At 40.4% G+C, this 12,839-nt stretch overlaps 1 long non-coding RNA gene across 2 annotated transcripts in view; it reads left to right on the top strand.

The window, feature by feature from the left end:
- The window catches only part of LOC131575886 (uncharacterized), a 31,501-nt gene extending 20,036 nt beyond the window's left edge, over nucleotides 1-11,465 (top strand). The window contains exons 5-6 of one of the 2 annotated variants that reach the window (XR_009276878.1): nucleotides 1,476-1,578; nucleotides 10,221-11,465. This is a non-coding gene — a long non-coding RNA (uncharacterized LOC131575886). Of the gene's footprint in view, nucleotides 1-1,475; nucleotides 1,579-10,217 lie in introns of both variants that reach the window. The other variant, XR_009276877.1, reaches the window with a different exon arrangement.
- The last annotated feature ends 1,374 nt before the right edge of the window (nucleotides 11,466-12,839 follow it).

Below are 12,839 nucleotides of genomic sequence, written 5' to 3'. Positions count from 1 at the left end.
CTTGCTTCAAGCAAATGGTTGTATTTAAAGCCCTGCAGGAATTGAGGTTTTCTTAAGTAATATTGTTTAAATATTAGTTTTCATTCCATCCTAGAATACAATTCTAAATGTCATTTGATATTACAGAAATCACGGAAAGTATTCTGTCCTAAAATTTAAACATGCATTTTAAATACCTAATGTGAAATTAATTTGAAGTTAATTTTGGACCACTCAGATGAGTTGCTTTGATTTTTATTAAAGATTTGCCAGTTATTTACTCTTCTTCCACCTTTTAAAACAAACATACAAAAAAACCCCACAGCACTGAAATGGAAATAATCCCTAGGGAACTTGTGATATCAGCAGATCGGCAATTGCCAAAGGCAAAGCAGCCCAGCTGAGACATTTTGGCAATTTCTAGCTTTACTGCAGACTGTTAGTTGTAATCATTATAAGGTCTGTGATACAACAGCTGCATAGCTCTGACTTCATCCAGGGTGCAACATCTACACCCCAGAAAATACGCTAAATTGAATTCCATGTGTAGCTGAGTGTAAGCTCCCTCTGCTCTTAAGAGATGCAGTTTTACACAGCAATCAGGTCAGATGCCTCTTGCTAAGCAAGATGAGCTGAGGAAATAATGAGCCTTCTCTGACCGAGGAATGCCTCTTCCTCCACATGTTTTCTATTGCTCAGTTCCTGATGCTTTTAGGCTTTCTAGGAGTCCTTTGCGATTACAGTAATTTCTTTCCAGAATCAAACTTAAACCAGCCTGGGAATTCCCTTGTCATTTCTTCCACAGTAGCCTAGAGGTACACATGACGTGTTGAGCACACACAGATAAAGCCACCACAGCAGTGCCACCAGCATTGCACAGCAGCCCTTGAACAGAAAAGTACTTTGCTGTGAAGCCAGAGAAGAATGTAGGTCAGCATAATAACATTCGACCTACACTTTCCTCTGGTGACAGTAATAGGCTTAAGAATTGTGATCCTGATGCCTTTTGAAAACCTGTTTTGTGCTTGGTAGAAACAAAATAGAAGCTCAATTAAAAGAGATGAAACTGTGGTAGTGAGACTGCCTAGAAAGAAACAGATGAAGACAACTGATTCACAGGCTATTGCTGGGCTCAGCTTCTCTTCTAGAAAGCACACTGCTATTTTAATGTAAGAGCCCAAAGCCAGTTTCTAAAATATTTTCTGCAAAAATGTGGAATAGTTCTGGCACACCTCATCAGAGACAGACCCTGGCTTTAGAAGAACTGTCATATGGGACACTGCAGCCACCGTCCATGTTCCCATGGGATGAAATACAGGGTAAGTTTGCATTTCCATTCCCACATTGGTAATTTTAATGCTTTTATTTTCTGGCAATCAGAATATATCAGCATTTATATTTGGGAACATTTTTTTTCTAATACAAAGTGGAGTATGTTAAAATTTTTGACACCAAAAATATTGTGCAGTTTTTAATTTCTTCTCTCTGTTTTCCAGCACTTGTTGAAAAGAGGAAAATCACCTTCAAAGGCTGGAACAGGAAAGCTCTGAATTCTGTGTTTCTTCCTTTGTCCTCAGCTATTCACCATCATCCTGCCAGGTATCTTCCCACACACACATCAAGCCATAGTTTTAAGAATAATTCACAAGGGAATGTACTGGCTCTTACATTCTTGTATTAAATTCTACCTGCCACTTTCTTTTTCTCTAGAAAAAACCCTGAAGTCTTTCATAGGCCCTTTGGATTTGGCTGATCTTTCCCTCCTCAGTGGCATAATACCTTGATCAAGTTCATCATTTACAAGACAGCAAAGCTCCCTGAATTCTTTACTCTGATATGAGATATTAAAGGTATGAGTGCATGTGAAGGTGAGGTCTCAGTGTCAGCACCTTTAAATGCTCATCAAACACAAGGGGCTATGAAATATTTGAAAAGAATGATCTGAGTCTTTCCAAAACCAAAGCAAAGACAGAAACTGGACCAGATGAATGCTGTTCCATGAAGGAAATGTATCATCTCATTTATACGACAGTACATATATTGCCAGAGAAGATATGTATCAAAATCAGATCAAAGTTCCAAGCCCAATGGACAGACTGTTTCAAGGTTATTCACTGTACCTGTCAATTGGCAGAATAAATACTTCTGCTTTTCTTTTACATTACCTTTACATAGAAGAGCAAGGAGCAATCCAACACGCTTGTAGTTAGAAAAGCAATGTCATGAACTTTTCACTTGGCCACGTATGGAAACAGATACAGGGAAAGGGTCTGGACTGGCCTGTGGCAGTAGCTCACAGGGCAGCCCCTGAAACACAGGGGCTGGATTCATGCCCAGCCCCACAAGGCTGCTCATCTCCTCTAAATCTATCCAGCTGAGGATGTTGAGATATTCTAGTTTTCCTAAGGGAGGCTGGAGGCTGTTGGCAGAGGATTAGAAAAAAGAAGAAAAAGTACGCGTGATTCAGAAAGGGATCAATTCAGCCTTCTGCTTTTCTTGAGCAGCCTTTAAACCTGGGTTCCTGTAGAGCTAAAACTTAATTTTAAAGCTATTTTTTTTCCCCTGGCAGAAGGCCTGTGAGCCTGCACTCCCAGCACTCCCATTCTCCCCCAGAGAAGCCTTCAGACCCTGACATAGCCAGGTGTGTTCAGTCTGCAGGGCTTATAAAGCTGATCCAACGTCAAGCTCATCTGATTTTCCTTTTAAATAAGGAGGTGAATGAAATATGAGATTCAAATATCCTCAAGGTATGGGTCTCAAAAGTCAGACCCAGAGCTTCTGCCCACCTCTTGGCTTTGCTACAATGTCACAGTAGCATCTCAGGGTTTAAAACATAGCATGTAGTATATTACATTAATTCTGTATGTGCATACATATGAAGATATTTATAGCATGGGAATGATTCATGAAAGCAACCACAAATTCCTCTGTAAACCTTTAGGAGTTGTAATTAAAGGAATTAGAAGTATTAATTACTTTACAGAAGTCATGTAGGATGCAAGATCCATATTACAGTTATTCTGTCACAATTTCAAGCCCTTTGAATTAATTTTACTCTGGAAACTCCTCCAGCCTATTTGTATCATTTTGCACTCTGAACTCGCAGTCTAGACAGATGCTCTTCACTTGACTTGTAGTGCTGTCATAAGCCATTCTGAATTTCAATTTCATATAAGCGATGCCTAAAATCAGATGTTCTGGATTCATTTGAAACTTATGTAGTGAATAATGGATGAATGGACTAAGAAACTGTGAAATACAGGTCAAGTGTAAGATACTGTGAGATGTGAAAATAACTAAACATTTTCAGATTTCTTTAGACTACTTTCATTCACATCCTTGATGGCCTTTCTGTTGCAATTTACTGTTCTGCAACTGCCCCACTCAAGTGCTATAATATATATTATTACAGATAATATATTCAAAATTAATCTAGAATCCTTAAAGCTCCTAAAGCAATAATTCCTCAAGTCTTGGATTTCTGTAACTACTTAAGAATAAAAACTGAGAGAAATTACTAGTTACCCTTAAAAAGTTAAAAATTCAACAACAAAGCCTGTGTTTTGATTCTAGGTGGGAAAAGTGCTTGTGTCAAAATTATGTTTGTTAGCTGCAGTATATCTATCATATGAGGTCTAGATTTTGTACTAGTAACAGTTAAAATGTTTTTCTGTGGGAGAAAAAAAAAGACAAAAGTTATTGCAAATATATACATATTTCTACTCATTTTCCTGGTAACTGCATTGCTGAGGAGAGAAGCCTGCTAAGAAGTTTGGAATTTAATTTGCTAAGTACTTTTTGGCTATAATTGTCTGGCAGGGTTACTTGGAAACTCTTTGTCCAGGGATGTGTGTTGAGAGTAATACATTTTTCATTTTCTAATCTAATAAAAAAGTATTCCCTATGATGACATTAACATTATTTTAAATTAAATGAGTGAGAGAACTTGCTGGAATTGTATGAAAAATTATATAAACTAATGTAAGTTATCTCTCTGCCGTAGAGTGTAGCTAGTTGGCTTTGACTGCGAACTTTCCCATCTAAGAGTCAAGGTATTTCAGTCTAGGAACACATCACTGCTTTTAATTACAGAACTCTAAATTCTCACAAATTCTCTTATTTGACCTTCCAAATTTTTTTTCTTGCAGTTTTAGGTGTAAGTTTTTATTTCCAGGTGAAATACTTTCTCTTTAAATATCTCACACTAATTAAAGTACAAAAGGCTGTACAATAGAAAGCAGAAAAAGGCCAAACACAGAGCTTGATGTGCTCTGGAGAAATAAAGAAGGAAGACTGCAGTCAGGAGAAAGCAAAGGAATTAGTTTTGCTTGAAATATGTTTATGTGAATTTTTCATTGCAGTTTTTCTTTCTGGTTGAAAATGTTACAGATTCTAATTTTTTCTGGACATCCATCCTCTCAGCATACTGGAGTGAGCACAGCGTGTGTGAGTGGTTGCAGTTTTGCTGTGAACAGTACAAACTAGATGCCAAATGTATTTCCTTTTCCCACTTTAATATCAGTGGCTTGCAATTATGCAACATGACCCAGGAATAGTCTGTGGATGCTGCAGGCCTTTGAGGAGTATACTTGTACTTCATCATACAGAATAGCAGATACAGGGTTAGCGTTTCAGAAATAAAACTAAAACCATGAAGCATTGCATTTTGTGTGCGTTTAACAAAAAATGTGGAATCCATATTCCTGAGCATTGCAAAAAGGCAAAATACAGAGACCTCTTAGAGACTACAAGAGGAGTATGCAGAAATAGGGCAGGCAGACAACATTCTCATTGCAAGCTTTGGCCTCACAATCACACAGTCCAGGCTCATCTTTGCAAACCTGTCCAATCCCCAGAGGGATGGAAGCTCTGCTCTCTCCTTTGGTTTTCTACGTGAAGTGGCCCACCTGAATGCTCCAAGGGAGGTTTGAGTTCTGACAGGATGTAGAAAGACACAACACATTGTTATTCCTGTAACTTGAAGTAGTGAAGATTGGTCTGCTTTTAAAGAGTAAAGGAGAAGTTTTGTTTGATGGTGTTATTGTGCATATTGCACTGATAATCGACCTCATTAGTAGCATGTTTAATGATGCACTTTAATGAAAACACTTTTAATTTACTATTCTCAACGTTGTCTCGGAAGATTTCTTTTTGTTTAAATGGGCTGAGATTCAAAAACTAAGCAATTGATAGTTCAGTGTAAGTGAAATAGAAGTGCAATTGCTGCTGCAGATAGTCTTTCCTGCTATTCACTCCTGCCAAAGATCAATTAGTGTGCATGCCAAGCTTTGGCAATTCTACCCAGCTCCATTGTGGTGATCTGAACAAAAGAGTTTCCACTAAGCAGGGAATTTCAGGAGGTCATTTCCCTATGCCCTAGCAATGAGAATCCGAGGAGCATTTTATCTGCTCAAATCCCTCAGCAGCTCAAGCCTTCTCTGGCTTGGGGGAGTATTTGACCAAACTGGAGTTTTATGACTGCTGGAAAAGGATTAAAGGCTTAGGCTTGAAAGTCCTGGAGGATCTCGTGGGAGCTGACACTGCCAGAGGCTCCCAGTAGTGAGCACCTGCTTAGTCACAATGTGCTGGAATTTATCCATCCCTCCCTGGTCCACAACCCACCTTTGAACTGCCCAGTGGGGAGTGGAGGCTGGCAAGGCAGAATGAGTAGTAGAGGGTGGCCTGGGTACACAGTGAACAGGGAGGGGCAGGCTGAAGCTGAAACAGGGTTATTGACAGACTGGGAAGACCAGAGGCAAAAGCACTAAGGAAATATATGAGTAAGCTTTATCAAACTGCAGCAGGGCTGTGCAGTGACTGAGACTGCTGTCGATAGGACAGGTGGGAGAGGTGAGCAAGACTAGAGACTGTCACAAGAGCAAAACAACCCTGTGTTTAGGTTGGCACTGCTCTGCTGTGGAACTGACCGTCATCACTTTCTTCCACACAGTGTTCATGTATCATGTCAGAGAGGCCATTCCAAAGGCAATTATTAAATGTAGGCGATAAGAAAGTTATTAAGGGAATTAAAGGACACAGAGCTGTGAAGAAGATCTCATTAAGAAAATTAACTTTTTATGGTCTGTAGAAAGATTGGACACTTGTCAGAAGACAAACTACAACAGCTCATGGATATCCACCTCGCAAATTACATAACGCCTGTGAAGAGAGACAGTGGTCCAGCAATGCCAGACCTTACTGCAACAAAATCAGTGGACCAAACCATAGCTGCACAAACAGGCTTAATTCTAGTTTTTCCCAGTTTATTATGCTACACTCACAACATGAGTTAAGTTCCTCAAATGCAGGTTTGTAGATGCAGGCATTTACTTATATTTCATTAATGTAATTACTCCTTTAAAAGGTGATACTGCCCTAATAATGTAGACAAGTTCCAGCCCTGTGAAAATCTGATTTCTAGCATTAGAGATGATTTTTAGTTAGGGAAAGAAGGGAGGGAAGACTGCAGGTGTAGTTTTCAAGGCACAAGGAGCTGAATGAGAAAGATCTAATCTAACTGTAGAGAATGGGAGAGAAACTGTGATATAGATGATGGAAAAATTAAGTGCCAAGGGACCACAGGGCAAAGAAACAAAACACATGTATCATAAGAACAGACACATACAGACACAATGCAAAGGGTAAGAAAAATACTCAAAAAGTTTAAAAAAACCCTAAAACACTGACGTAGTCTCCCCAGCTCCCAAGTTTTCAGGATAGTTATGAAAGATATGTCAGGAAAGTTATGAAAGAGTGGAATTCCTGACATAACTTTCCTTAAACTATCCTTAACTCTCCTTTCCATAACTATCCTTAAAACTTGGGAGTTGGGGAGAACAATTGGGTGGGTGGCTATTTTCTTCATGTTTTTTCTATAGCTCATGAGGTACTACATTGGGAAGCATTAAATTCTGCCCAATTTCACTGCTTTTTAAAAGAAATTGTTTAGGTACATTTCACAGTTAGGTTCCTATACTTTGGAGTAACACAGAAATTTTCTTTCATTTCATAAGAAAAAGGTTTTTTGATCTATTGTACCCTAAACCATTGTGTTTCTCAGATATGCTAGAATTCAGTATGTCATCCAAAATGAACAATTCAATCCTCTCTATTTGTCTGGATTTAATCTGTCCAGTCAACCAAGTTAACAAATTAAAAAGACTCTATTCTGAATTATTTATCAGGCAGCTACCTTCCTTGCCTATTAATCTCATCTACCATTCTTCAATCCATATATGTGGTATATATAGTTTTTTGAGCCAAAAAAGCTTTCACTGCAATTATTTATCACTCGTCTTTGTGCTCTATTGGGGAGTTGCAATTGCTCACATGATATTAATTTTGTTACATGGCAGAATGAGTATAATTTTTATTAGAAAGAATTTTCAGGGAAAATATTCACTTAAAATCCAAGTTCACTTTCTACAGTTTCTACAACTTCTCGTGCATGTAAGTTTAAATTTTCTTCTACTAACCCTTTTGAAGGTGGATTCAAGTAACCTTTGCATTTGGAAGAAGCAGTTCTGGAAAGAGTATAAACATTTGCTGAAGTAGATTAATTTTGAAATGCAAATTATTATTTGTGGCAAAGTTTCTGTAGAACTTTTGCCCACATCTATGCAACCATAGTTTTAATTCTTCAAAGCAGTCTATGACATACAGTTTTACATATACCAGTAACAATTAATGTGCAGTAAGTGCTCTCAGCTGCTCCCTACCTAAACTTCACAATAAGTAAATTGGGTAGAATGGTATATAAAAATTTAAAGCATCACAGCTGTTTGGTAGTTTTTATGGACACTGGTTTTTATACACTACAAATTAAAGCAACAGTTGTGAATACATCAACAATTTTAGGCTAACCACAGGTGGCTTTCAGGGCTCTGATCTTGCTTTCCAGTGGACTTCTTTGCAGCATGTTATTCCACACAATCTCAGTTCATTGTTGAGTTCCTTTGCTGTTTAGCCCTAAAAGTCTCATTTGTGAAAATCAGAAGACTATGGCCATGCCTGCAATAGCAGTTGTGTTTTACAGAAAGCATTTGGTTTAAGAACTGGAATTATCAAATTAAATGCTGCTGCAATAGCATTTTAGGCTGGTACCATATTACACAGGGTTAGTGGGCAATGGCCAGCGTGGCTCTTACTGACTGTACACCTGCATCACATCCTGGCTTCATCTCTGCTGACCAAATGTTACAAAACTCAGAGAAGTAAGCGGGATATGGGGAGCAAGAGGTAGAGAGAATAGAGGGGCAGGAGGGAATGACACTATAATGTGTTCATCTCTTGCCTTTTGTGTCCCTTTCTGTGTGAATTTAAGAACCTAGTGCCATCCTGTGTACCCCATGGTCCTCTGAGTGCCCTTCTTCACATGTACACTTTTGTTCACTCTTCATCCCTCAGATCACTTTCTGTTCAGACCTAGAGCCAGCAACAGCTCTCTGTCCTGGAACCTTTTTTTGTGGGGAGCAAACACTGGGCATTTTCCATTTTGGAGATGCATTTGGTTTGATTTGGTGCCAGAGTACATTTAGTTTGCTAGGCAAGTGCACTGCCCCATCTAGTGGTGCTGTGGAACAGGGACAGTAAGAAAGTAAAGGGCAGCAAGATCTCCTGACAAATTTTGTGTGGTGGCAGTGCCTGGGCACTACCAATTTCGGAGCTGAGCTGTGACGAGAGTAAATATTGTGATAGTGCATTTAGGTGGGAAGGAAAGCACAGAGTCCCAGTGTTGGTCATGCAGTCTATAGGCTGCAAAGGAAGTGAAGGCAAAGTAACAACTTTCTGTCCAGGCAAATTTGGTGTAGGAGCAGTCACTGGAAGTTTTCAAGTTTGGAGCTATGCTTGTGGTGTTTTAGAGAGTGTCATTGTACATTTAGTTGGCTGGGAAAGTCCACTGTTTCTGGAGATATTTTCTGAAGTGTCCCACCAACACTGGGATCATATGCCTTCCTTCCCACCCTCATACTCTCATTCTGGAGCCCAGCTCTAAAATTGTAGATGTTCAGTGGCTGCTGTCACAGTAAAGATGACAGGACAGAAAGCTGTTGTTGACTTTCCACTTCCACTTGTAAAACCCCCAACAGCCCCACACCAGGCCACACTCCCTGTGCCCCCACCCTGCCCAGAGCAAATGCTTGACCCAGTTGTCTGGGGCTCTGCTATGGGAAACTGGGGGGTTGATCCAGTAAGCAAACCTTGTCTGACTATGTGAGTGAAGGGACTCAGGAGGGGCACCCATGGGATCACTGCAGCCACCCTTTGTGAAGAGGCCTCATCCCAGCATTTGAAGTATCTGGAGCTGGGAGTGTGATTGCCAGAGTGGCTGCTGGGTGGTCAGACAGGAAAGTTTCTGAATGGTAGATTTAGGTGGGAAGGAGAGCGCATAACCACAGTGTTTGTGGTGCAATTTATGGGCTGCAGGGCAGAGTGAAGTCCAGAAACAGCCTTCTGTCCTTCAGGCTTTTGTGTAGAATCCGTTGCTGGATGTTTTCTGGTTTGGAGATGGTGTCTCTCCAGAGTGATCATATGTGATGATTTAGTTGGCAAGGAAAGTGCATAGCCTCCATTATTGGTGTTGCTGTTGACAGTCCACAAGGAAAAGGTGCTAGCAACATCTTTCTGTCCTAGAAACTTTTGTATGTGAGCAGTCTCTGGATGTTTTCAATTTTTGAGCTGGAGTCTGCTGAGAGTAAATAATGTGATGGTATATTTAGATGGGAAGGAAAGCACATGTCTCCAGAGTTGCTAATGCAGCTTATAGACTGCCTGGAGAAAGAAGGAGAGTATCAGCTTTCTGTCCTGGCCCTTTTTGTGTGCAGTTGTCCACTTTTTGGGAGCAGTTGCTGGACTTCTTCAGTTGCAAGCTGGGCTTTTCCTAGAGTGGAAATAAGATATGGCACATATTTTGGGAAGGAGAGTGCATAGCCTCAGATTTGGTGGTACAGTTTAGAGGGTGAAACAGAAAAGTGCAGATGAGCAAGAGCTGGCTGTTTACCTTCCCCCGATGCCATTCCAAAACACCACTAGATGGTGGTATGCATCTGCATAACAATCTAAACGAACCCTGACGCTTTTTCACTGAGCAGTAGTGAAGTTCCAAATGTGAAAAAATCAGGCAAGTGTTCCCACACGAAAGGAGCCAGGATAGAAAGATGCTAGTGGCCTTCAGTTTCCCACTGCAGCCCATAAGCTGCATCACCAACATTGGAGCTAAACATTTTCTTTCCCACCAGCAGTTGATCATTCCAGGTCTGGATATAAGCAGTGTCTCCTGATTGAAAGCTGTGGACAGCCACATCCGAAGGAAAGGAGGTTGAGACACCATGCAAAAGGGAAGAAACCCATGAGAGAGAAAATAGATAATTTCTTGACATATCATGATCTTTCACATGCGTTTGATCACCTTTTGTTGCCGCAGTATCAATTGGATGCAATCTGCCATACAGAATTTCAAAGGGGTTTACTCCCTCTCTAGCACATGGAGTAATCTGGATTCTCAGTAAAGCAACAGATAATACATCTACCTAAAATATGACAATTTGTCTTGATAGTCTGATTCAACCTTTCTACTTTTTCATTAAATTGTTTTCTCCAAGGGGTGTGCAAATGCACCTTAAACCAAAGGAAATTAGACAATCCCTGAACCACCTCTTCAATGAAATGTGGTCCATTGTCTGAAGATAAACCCTTTGGAATTCCAAATCTAAGAATTATTTCTTTTATTAGAATTTTTAACAGCCTCTCTGGTTCAGCTGGTACAGCAATGGAAAGCTTCTGCATATCCTGAGAAAATATCAACAGGAACTAGCAGATCCTTATAACATCTACATTTTCTAGAATAGAGAAATCTATTTTCTAGTATTTCCCTGGAGCTATTCCCTCTTTTGCCACTCCTACAGGGGTTTTAGAATTATTTACATGGCAGATTGATTTTCTAGTGGTTGTGAGAATTTGTTGATTCCAAGTGTGTGATTCACAGGCAGCCAACCATAATACCACAAACCCAGAGGCAAAACTCTTCAAAAGAGCAAATCTGTTTCCATTATCTTGCTAACTGAGGTATCCCCGAAGCAACACCCAGGCAGAGGCACACACAGGCACTGTTGAACTTGTCCATGCTAGAGCCTCACTGGCCTGCTGCTCACTCTGCTTTATCAAGGATTATTCCCAGCTGTATAGTCACTTGAGCTATTGACAATATTCCTCACCTTTAACCCATTCCTCCCAACACAGAGTTATCCACCAAACTGCAGATTTTTTGTCTTTTTTGAATGTCTCAGTATTTCTGCCAATCAACCTTCTTTCATTCACATATTGGCATGGAATTATGTTGTTATTGTTACCTAATCACTGTTCTGGTTCTTTTGCAAATACATTATCAAACGGAGTAGAGCTGTTTCTTGATCTAGATCTTGATTTCTTGATCTTGATCTGTGGTAGTACTGTCCAGCATAGCTGCATCTTTCTTCCCATTGCTGGATTTCTGCTCATCCACCAGAATGCAAAAGAAAGTATCTTCTAAATCCAAAAGTCAAAACTTGCCCATTATTTATTTGGTTTTCATTTGGATTATTGCTCTTAAATTGTGCACCAGCCTATGTTCTTCAGAACAGGCCTTCTTTACTGGGAATATAGAAGTATTAAATTCAGATTGACACTCTCTAAGCAGTATTCAATACCACACCTAGGATGTCATTCTCAGGTTCCTCCAAGATCTGGTTCATTCATTAACAGGATCGAGCCTTCCATGCTTTTTCCTGTGGGATCTGCAACTATGCAGAATTTCTCAGCTATGTGAGCATTTAACTTGGATAATAAATCACATCCTCTTTATCTATCCCTGTCCCAATGTTATATAGGGTGAAAAGGAAGGAACTAACATTTTCACATCTTCTGGCTCATCCCGTCTGCAACACTCCACAAACACACCTTGCTGCTCTCACTCCTTCTCCTCAATACATGGCATCAGCATAACTCCTCCCAATTCACACCAGTACCCTGCTTCCCCCATCATCTACCCGGCCACCAATGCCATCGTCAAAAGCTGGAGAGCCCTGCTCCTGCTCTCACAGAATGACAACAGAGCCACCAGTGACACTGCAAACACCTGCCAAACCCAGGATTTCCATTCATACACAAGCAGCTATTATGTTCAGCAAGGACATCACAGGCATCTGTACAAGGCATGGAAAGCACATATAGCCCCAGTATCTGAAGCGCAGTTTATAGGCTTTACAGAGAAAGGAGGGCTAGCAACAGCTTTCATTTCAGGTGCTTGTTGGGGGTTTTTTCGGTAGCAGATGCTGGATGTTTTCAGGTTTTGTGCTGTGATCTGCTGAAAGCAAATAATAGCGTGGTATGTTGTGGTGGAAAAGAAAGCACACAGCATTGGGTGTGTAGTTTGTGGGCTGCAATGCAAAATTAAAGGCCTGCAACTGCTTTCCTTCCAGATACCTTTTGTATGTTAACAGTCACCAGACATGCTCGGTTTTGGAGCTGCAGTTGTGGTAGTTTAAATTGTGCCATAGTGCACTTAGTTTGTTACTCAGCCGCCTATCCCCATCTAGTGGATTTGTGGATGGACAACAGGGGCAAGGTAGAAGCCAGCAGCTTTCTGTCCTGGCACTTTTTGTATGGAAGCAGTACTTGAAAGATTTTAATTTTGGAGATGGGTTCTGTGGAGTGTAAATAATTTGATGGTTTATTTCCTTTGGAAGGAGAATGCTTAGCCACAGTGGCAGCAGCATAGTTAATAAGCTGCAAGGCTAAAGAGAAGGAGAGCAACACTCAGCATTTCCTAAGACGAGGTTGTTGAACAGAAAGCACCAGGAGATAAGTCTGCTTGGGAAGACACA

This window comes from Poecile atricapillus, chromosome 1 (genome assembly GCF_030490865.1).
Source record: "Poecile atricapillus isolate bPoeAtr1 chromosome 1, bPoeAtr1.hap1, whole genome shotgun sequence".
Taxonomy (NCBI): domain Eukaryota; kingdom Metazoa; phylum Chordata; class Aves; order Passeriformes; family Paridae; genus Poecile; species Poecile atricapillus.
This window is presented reverse-complemented; position numbering and strand designations above follow the sequence as displayed.